The following is an 8,455-nucleotide window of genomic DNA, read 5'->3' on the forward strand; positions in this document are numbered from 1 at the left end:
TTCCTTGGCCTCTTCTCCCAAAACCTGGGCACTCAACCAGTTTCTGGGGTCTGGAGGTTGTGTTGTTTGCCTTACTCAGTGTTCTTTGCTGCTGCAATTTACAATGAGGGGGCATTTTAAACCACATTGGGTGGGAGAGTCTTCCTCTTGGATCTGGGACAAAGCACAGGGATCGTGGCACTTCCGTGGGACACTGTTAAATGCCTCCAGGCTCTTGCAACTGAGGGTAAGGAAGAAGATTACAGGGGTTCCTGATATAACCATTTTATGTGCAGTGTCACGCAGAAGGCAGCATAAATATGGGTCGCTGGTTGGCAGGCAGGCAGTTGGGGTATGGGATCAGCAAAGCAGCGAGGGGGGCTTAGAGAGTGCTAGGAGTACATGAGTTATGGGCTGGAGAGAGTTCTGGCGGTCTGGATCAAGCTCTGGAAAGCATCTAAGACTCCCTCCTAGTGGTACACTGACCTCCATTTGAAGGGTCTGCATCCCAGAAGTAGGATGCTGGCCGTTAGGGCTAAAGCATAGTGAAGCCAGGCGGGAGATGCACAGAAGGTGAAAGGGACCCCAGGATCTGGGGGGCGCATTGCGAGCGTCCTTTCCTCCAGTCCCACCTCAGTCCTTGTGCTAGGTGAGACTGGAGCTGTCAGCGCGCCCTCTTGCGGCGGGTGACGCACAGGGCTGTGGGCGGCCTTGTCAGAGGATTCCCGATCCTCGTGGGGGCCCCCTCTCTTCAGTCTCCGTCCATGAGCTCAGGCCCACTTTTGGGGGTTTCTGAGCCTCGGGAAGATTCCTTCCTCTCAGCACCAACTGAGATCTGGGCTTTCCTCGGGGTGGGGCTCAGTCAGAGCTCAGGTGGTATCCCCAGCCAGCACCTCAGTTGTTCCCTGGTGAGCAGGAAGCCCCAAAACATGTGGAGAGGACAGACTAAAGTGAGGGTGAAACCTGTCTTTTAGGCATATGGGCAACTGTGATCAGTACAGTGGACCTCATTGGCCACTTAGTCCTCTAAAGGCATCTCACAGATGGGGATGCAAGGCCTAGAGACATGGATGCCCTCAACTCACAGGGGCTTCTTCAGCCCACAGGCTCCTAGGCCTTGCTGTGCATGTGGTTTTCTTCCTGGTCATCTTTCAAGTTTCTGCCTTCTGGGTTCAAGAAATGGAATGGATTCCTGGCCTGTCACTGCCTGAACATCCACAAACAACATCTGCTGTTGGAATGCCTCATGCGGGTGAGGGCCTCCAAGGAGGGACAGGAATTCCCCCAACAGTGCAGCTGGGACTCACTCTGATACTGGCTTCTATTGGAACAAACATCTGGTTGAAATGCTTCAGTTTCCCCAAACTGATCAGTTCCCGGATATTAAAGCATATATTAAACCAGACTCACACTGGGCCCCCACTTTTCTTCCACTCCTTCAGCTAAAACAGTTGGCTACTGAAGTTCCTTTTGTGGCTCAGTGGGTAAGAACCTGACTAGTATCCATGAGGACTGGGGTTCAATCCCTGGCCTCACTCAGTGGGTTAAGGATCCAGTGTTGCTGTGGCTGTGGTGTAGACCAGCAGCCACAGCACCAGTTCGACCCTAGAAGTCTAAGCTCCAATTTGACCTCTAGCCTGGGAACTTCCATGTGTCCTGGGTGTGGCCCTAAAAAGACCAAATAAATGAATAAATAAAGAATTGGTTACCAAATCTTCTTTCATTTTTGGGAAAAAAAATAATCCATACATTTTGTTTTAGTTTTGGCTTCTTCCATGGTATGTGAAAATTCCTGGGCCAGGATTGAATCCATGCCGCAGCAACAACCTGAACTGCTGCAGTGATGATGCTGGATCCTTAACCCGCTGAGATACTAGGGAACTCCAAAAAATACTCCATACATTTTAAAACAACAGCGAGGGAGCAGAATTGTGGCAGGTAGCATTCAGTTCAGGCATAAGAGTCTGCAAGTACTGCTGAATCACACCAAACTATGGAAAAGTCCATTCTGAAAAAAACACGCATTGGACTAATGCATGTTAGTTGCTCCAGTTTTTTAAAGAAATATGGAATGCTTCATGAATTTGCATGCCATCGTTGCTCAAGGGCCATGCTAATCTTCTCTGCATCATTCCAATTTTGGTATAGGTGTTGCCGAAGCCAACACGATGTTCCAATTTATTCATCGGGGATAAAATGTGGTTTGGGTTGAATCTGTAGCAAAATTTTTTTCTCTTTTAAAAAATAACAAATGATATCCTGTGGCCTCTCTTCCTTTTTTATTTTTATTTTTTTTACCCCAAGTACAATGCATACTGATAAAAAAGATGTATGTCACATGTATCCGTGATAATAGCCGCAGCAAAGGCGGTCTGAGGCATATTAACAACAGACTTATCTATGGAGCAGCACCTTATGTAAGATGCATTTTCCTCTAGAGTCACGCTGCGCAGAATCCACCTACATGGCAGATAAGTGGCCCCTGGGCCCACGTGCAGCCCAGCCTGTGGCTGGGGGAGGTTTCTCACCAACACCCTTGACACAACAAGGGGAGGATTTTCATTTAGCACAACAGAAGCCAATCTGTAAATTGGCACTTGATGCTTTGCAGTCTGCCTGTACTGCTGTCACCCATGGAACCCAGGATAATTTCAGTGACATCTTTCTTTTGTCTGGGGGAGAGATGTTCTTTCTGCCAGTGTCCATCTGACAAGCCTGGATCAGCATTTGTAAGGCGGGTGGAATCAGTGCATAAACTGCCCCCCCTTCCCCCGCCCAACTGCCTGCCAAGAAAAAGGATATAGGGTTAAATAACGATAGACTACTTCGTGGAAGCTGACTGGGATAGTCCTTCCTTTTGGGTGGCCAGGGCCTCCTTAGTCTGTGGAGACCAAATAGATTACCCAAGAAAACCTGAAACACTCATCTGTGCAGCTCTGTAAGCCTTCGGGCGTGGCTTGGTTAGAGATGTGAAGCTGTTTACCCTCGGTCCGCCCCCTCCGCGCCATCCAATCACAACCTCTTGTCTAGAGCCCCACATTCTACATCACACTCAGTCGACCAGCAGCACTGTGGCTCTGGATCTGCTGTCCAATCTTCCTTGTGTGCCATCACCCCGTAGGTGCTGCTGGAGTCCTTTTCCTAGGCTGCTGCCAGTCTCCCCCCCTCACTTCGGTTCTCCAGTCTCCTTCCCTGGCTTCTCTGCCTTCTCAGCCTTTCTATCCTTGCCCTCTTTATCAGCCCAGCATGCTCACTCCCCACAGCCTCCATGAAACCATCCAACCCAACCCTCTCCACCATTTGCCTTTTATTGAGGCCTTGGGACTGATCTGAAAGTCATGGAGGATGAGTCAACATCTAACCTCAGCTGAAGGGAATTCCCTGGTGGCTCAGTGGGCTGAGAATCCAGTGTTGTCACTGCTGTGGCTTGGGTCACTGCTGTGTTGCCCGTTTGATCCCTGGTCAAAGAACTTCCACATGCCATGGGTGTGGTCAAAATAAAAATAAAAATAAAAATAAAAATAAAAATAAAAATAATAACCTTAGCTGGAGACTCTGAATTGTGTGGAACTTCTCCTCCTCCTGGGGCCCCTGCATGGCATTTCCCTGGAAGTGTCTTCAAGCCCAAAGCCTCAAGGCTTGGTCTATTTCTGCCTCCCTATGTCTCAAGGTGGGGGTCCTCTGCTCCAACTTTCATGCTCCAATGACTCTGTCACTCTCTTTCCTCCTCTGGCCTGATTCCCTCTCAGGCTATAGCCATCTCCTCATCTTCCATCGCTGGACTTTTCCTAGGAGTGGTCAGCATTTCTGCCTCTTCTTTCTTTACCACCTGCACACCTTGAATCTTTGACATCTGACTTCCATTCCTTCCGTTTTGTGAAAATGATATTTTTGAAGGATGAGTTTGAGGCCATGCAAGACTCAGTGACTATTTCTTAGATCAGTGGCAGGGTTTGTCTCATGTGACTGTCATATCCTCTTGCAGTAGACAGAATAATAGCCCTCCAAAGATCCATGTTCTAATCCCTGCAACCTGTGAGTAAGTTATCTTATATGGCAAAAAGGAGTTTTCAGACTGACCAAATTAATTAACTCAATTACCTGAGATGGGTAGATTATACTGGATTATCTAGGTGGGCCCAATGTAGTCCTAGGGGTCCTTTTAAGGAAAAGAAGGAGACAGGAAAGTCTAATTCAGGGAGGAGGTGTGAGGATAGAAGCAGAGGTCAGTAATGCTGGGTCATGAGCCAAGGAAGGCTGGCCCCTCTAGTAGCTAGAAAAGGCTAGGAATGAAATATCCCATAGGGCCTTCACTTTTTTTTTGTCTTCTTTTTTTTGGGGGGGGGGGCAATACCTGCGGCATATGGAGGTTCCCAGGCTAGTGGTCTAATCGGAGAGACAGCTGCCGGCCTATGCCGCAGCCACAACAACACAGGATCTTTAACCCACTGAGTGAAGCCAGGGATTGAACCCAAAACCTCATGGTTCCTAGTCGGATTCCTTTCCACTGCACCATGACAGGAACTCCCACAGGACCTTCAAAAATAACATAACTCTGTCCATATTTAACATGAAACCCCACAAGATCCATTTCAGACTGCTTTCCTTCAGGACTGTAAGAGAATAAATTTGCATGTCTAAGCCACTAAGTTCATGGTAGTTTGTTACAGCAGCAGTAAGAAACTAATATATGTCTCAAAACCCTCTTCTCCCTAGGTGGTCACATTTAAATTGATGGAAACTTCTGCTTCTTCTGCTGGTCCTTTTCAACCTGTTTCCTCCAAAATGGGAGAGTTTCAAGCCTCAACCCTCTTCTCTTGCTGGGCAGTTAGAATTTTCACAATAAATATTTGTAGAATTTGCCTGTCTATTTAGTAATACCACTGTATTGGCACGTCTGGGAATACCTACCTCACCTACACTCCTTTCTTTTTTTTGGCCACACTTGTGGCATATGGAGGTTCCCAGGCTAGGGGTTGAATCGGAGCTGTAGTAACCGGCCTACACCACAGCCATAGCAACTCAGGATCTGAGCCATGACTGTGACCTACACCACAGCTCACGGCAATGCCGGATCCTTAACCCACTGAGCAAGGCCAGGGATCAAGCCTGTGTCCTCCTGAATGCTAGTCAGATTTGTTTCTGCTGAGCCATGAACAGGAACTCCCACACTTCTTTTTGAGAGAAACTTCCTTCACCCATAGCCCCTGCTGGGTGGGCCCCAGACCCCCGACCTAACTGCAGTCATTGCTGACTGGTGCAGGGGTGTGCACCTCATCTAAGGGGAGCTCACTGACCAGCTGGCCTGGTGCAGACAAAGTGAGTTGGGCCAATCAGATGCCCACTCTGGGGAGTGTGTCTGAGACCAAGTTTCAGTTCATGGTTGGCACTGGAGTGGAAAGACCATGGTAGAGTTTTGTCTGGGGTGGCAATAAAGGGCTAGATGAGTTTGGGAAGGGGGTAAACTCAGAGGTGGCTGACTGGGGGACAGGAAGGGGATGGAGGTAGTCAGGCTTCAGGGGGAGGAGGTGAGAGGGTCCTGTCCGTGTCTTTGGTTTTGCCTTTCCTGATGTCTGGGAGTTTTCTGCATTTCTCTGAGACACTTCTTGTCCTCACAGGACTCCCTTTCTACTTGAGCTAGTTTGAGTGGATTTCTATTACTCGAAATCAAAAATGCCTGACAGAATGGTTTGTGTTTATCCAGCTGCTCAAGCCAGACATCTGTGGGTCAATTTGGCTTCTCTGTTGTTCTGGAGCCTGAATACACGAGTAGGAGGGGAAAGACTCTGAGAAATACCAACATTTAAGGAGCAGAAGAAGAATCCTCAAAGGAGGAGGAGAAGAATCAGTCAGAGAAATGGTGGCTGGGAAACCAGGAACCTCCTGCAGCAGCCCTGAGGCAGAGGGCGGGAGTGGTTAGAAGCACTAAATGTCAACAGATTCTAAACCACTTGTTTTTGTTTCATTGTATGATGAGAAAATAGATAACTTTTTGGAAATCCAGAACCTTAAAACTGGGAGCTGGGGGAAGAGCATTTGGGGGAGGGAACACAAAAACCACCCTCCAGTGGAAGCCAAGGTGACCTGTTTATTTTTGCTTTATTTTATTTTATTTTATTTATTATTTTATTTTATTTTATTTTATTTTATTTTTTGTCTTTTTAGGGCTGCACTGGCAGCATATGGAAGTTCCTAGGCTAGGGATTGATTCAGAGCTATAGCTGTCAGCCTGCACCACAGCCACCACAACGACGGATCTGAGCCACGTCTGCCAACTACACTACAGCTTGTGGCAACACAGGATCCTTAACTCACTGAGCAAGCAAGGGATTGAACCAGAATCCTCACAGAGACAATGTTGGATCTTTAACCTGCTGAGCCACAATGGAAACTCCATGACCCTGGACCCTTTTAAGTGAGATTCAACATGGACCCTGGACCTCTGTCAGTAGAAAAAAAACTCCCTCCCTCCGTGACTTTTTGGAAAAAAAGAAAAGAGGAATTACCTAGTCAAATGTGCTCTTTTGGACATTCTGGGAGCAGCGGGCCAGAAACCTTATAGGTAGCATGCTTGCATTGGGCTGAAAACACACTGAGTGTTTCTGCGTCCAAAGGAACCCCTCCGGGTTGGCCGCAGCCTGGCTTTGTGAGAGCTGATTAGGATGCAAACAGTCATGTAGGCTTGTTCCTGCAGCGTGTCTCACCTCTGTCCCCTCAACTCTGCCTAGGCCCATTCCTAAGTGTGAAAGTTTTGATTGTTATCTTGGTTACAGAATCTCATTCCTTGTCTGTTTTCTCTTGCCCTTATCCTCACATTTCTTTGAATGTCCTTTCATGGGACGCCTTGATCTGCTCCCAAAGAAATGCAATTATCAGAAATCAACCTCTCTCACCCATTTCTGCCCTAAGCAGCTTTTGCCCACTGGTGAATTTCACATTGTACTGAGAAAGTCAGCAACTAATACTAATAACAATAAAATATGTTTGTATTTTTTAGATGACTTTTTCCACCGGGGACTCCCTGGTGAGAGCCAGGCGCTGAGCAGAGTGAGTATGTGTATGAGCTGGAAATAGAGAGCAAGAAAGAGACCTGGCTGGCTGAAGTCTTTCCTTGACAGCTAATTTCCATTTTTTGGTATCAAGGGGTCTGTGCCAGTAATTGGCATGCAGATTGTGTCTGATGGGCCTGTTATACAGAATAAAGGAATCTGCTAGTTAGAATAAGCCAACCCCAGGCTGATGGATGGGGCATAAGGAGGTCATTGCAAAAGAGAAATTGTGTGTGTGTGTGTGTGTGTGTGTGTGTGTGTCCCTGTGCGTTCCTGCGTGTGTTTCACAAGAATTCCTGCCCCCTCCCGTCTCCCTCTTTATCCAGCAAACTCTAATCTTTCATATTGCATTGAGACAAATGTTGCTCCATTTCTCTCCCTCTCTCTGTTTTTCCCTTGAAGGGATATTTGATGGAACCCACTCCAGGTTTTAATAAAGTGTGGGGGCAAAGGAGAAATTAAAGCAGTGTCATGGTTTGTTAGCAGCCCAGGATCTTCCAGGCTAGGCCCAAGTTACAAATTATACTCTGGAATTAATTGGCAGAAGGTAGTTCTCCTGTCCATCATTCTTAATCCAAAGGTGTGGGTGGAAGCAGCGGTGGGACATCAACAGGGATATGCGTGCTCTTGCCAGTTTCCACTTTGCTTTGTCTTAAGTTGCAGGTCTGGTTAGGGAGATGTTTACCCACATGCCTCGATTAGGTAGGGGTTGCGCTATCTGCTCTTAACTCTTGGATTAGCTGGGGGATTTGAGACATCCTCCTAAGCAGGGTGTCTCTACTTTGGGTACCTGCTGGGGCCACCGGGGTCCATAGCTGTGGGATGCTGAAAGAGCATATAGCTTCCTTTTCCAAAGCTCTATAAAAACCAAAAGGACTATAGAATAAACAGTTATTAATACCATAAGTGTATGTTAGATAGACTGCTATGGGGAAAGACGGGAAGAAATGTGAAAACACAGGAAGAACCAGTTTCTGCTTACCCATCTTTGGCTCCTTCTCCCAGATTGGAATGGATAATACTGACTCTTGCTTGCCTTGTCCAGAATGTGCATTTAGACAGCTAGGGAAGGTTCACATCCTTAGCCAGTGGTTAGTTTCCCTAAGAGCCTATTCCCTGCCTCTATGCTTTGCACACTCGAGTCTGTCTTTCCTGGCACAAAGGGAAGAATTCCTGTATGTCCAGCCCATAAATCTTTAAGAGGAACCTCTCCCAACTAGAAAGGAGGAATTTTCTTCTGTCTAGCTCCTTCTATCTAAAACCAAACTTGAGTTTATCACATTTGTTGAATGAATTTTTAAACACCTATTAACAGTATTTATGGTCCTCCTTACTGTTTGGGTGTCTTCACTCTAATAGGACTTCTGACAGTTTTGTGTGTGAGGCTTTTAAAAAGACTTTAAAACACATTCAAACAGAACATTATT

The 8,455-nt window shown here is 47.0% G+C and overlaps 1 non-coding gene across 1 annotated transcript; it reads right to left on the reverse strand.

Annotated features, from left to right (window-relative positions):
* Positions 1-2,039: 2,039 nt before the first annotated feature.
* LOC125113984 (U6 spliceosomal RNA) lies at positions 2,040-2,146 on the reverse strand. Its single transcript, XR_007131659.1, has one exon. It is a non-coding gene; the product is annotated as a U6 spliceosomal RNA (small nuclear RNA).
* Positions 2,147-8,455: the final 6,309 nt, after the last annotated feature.

This window comes from Phacochoerus africanus, chromosome 1 (genome assembly GCF_016906955.1).
Source record: "Phacochoerus africanus isolate WHEZ1 chromosome 1, ROS_Pafr_v1, whole genome shotgun sequence".
Taxonomy (NCBI): domain Eukaryota; kingdom Metazoa; phylum Chordata; class Mammalia; order Artiodactyla; family Suidae; genus Phacochoerus; species Phacochoerus africanus.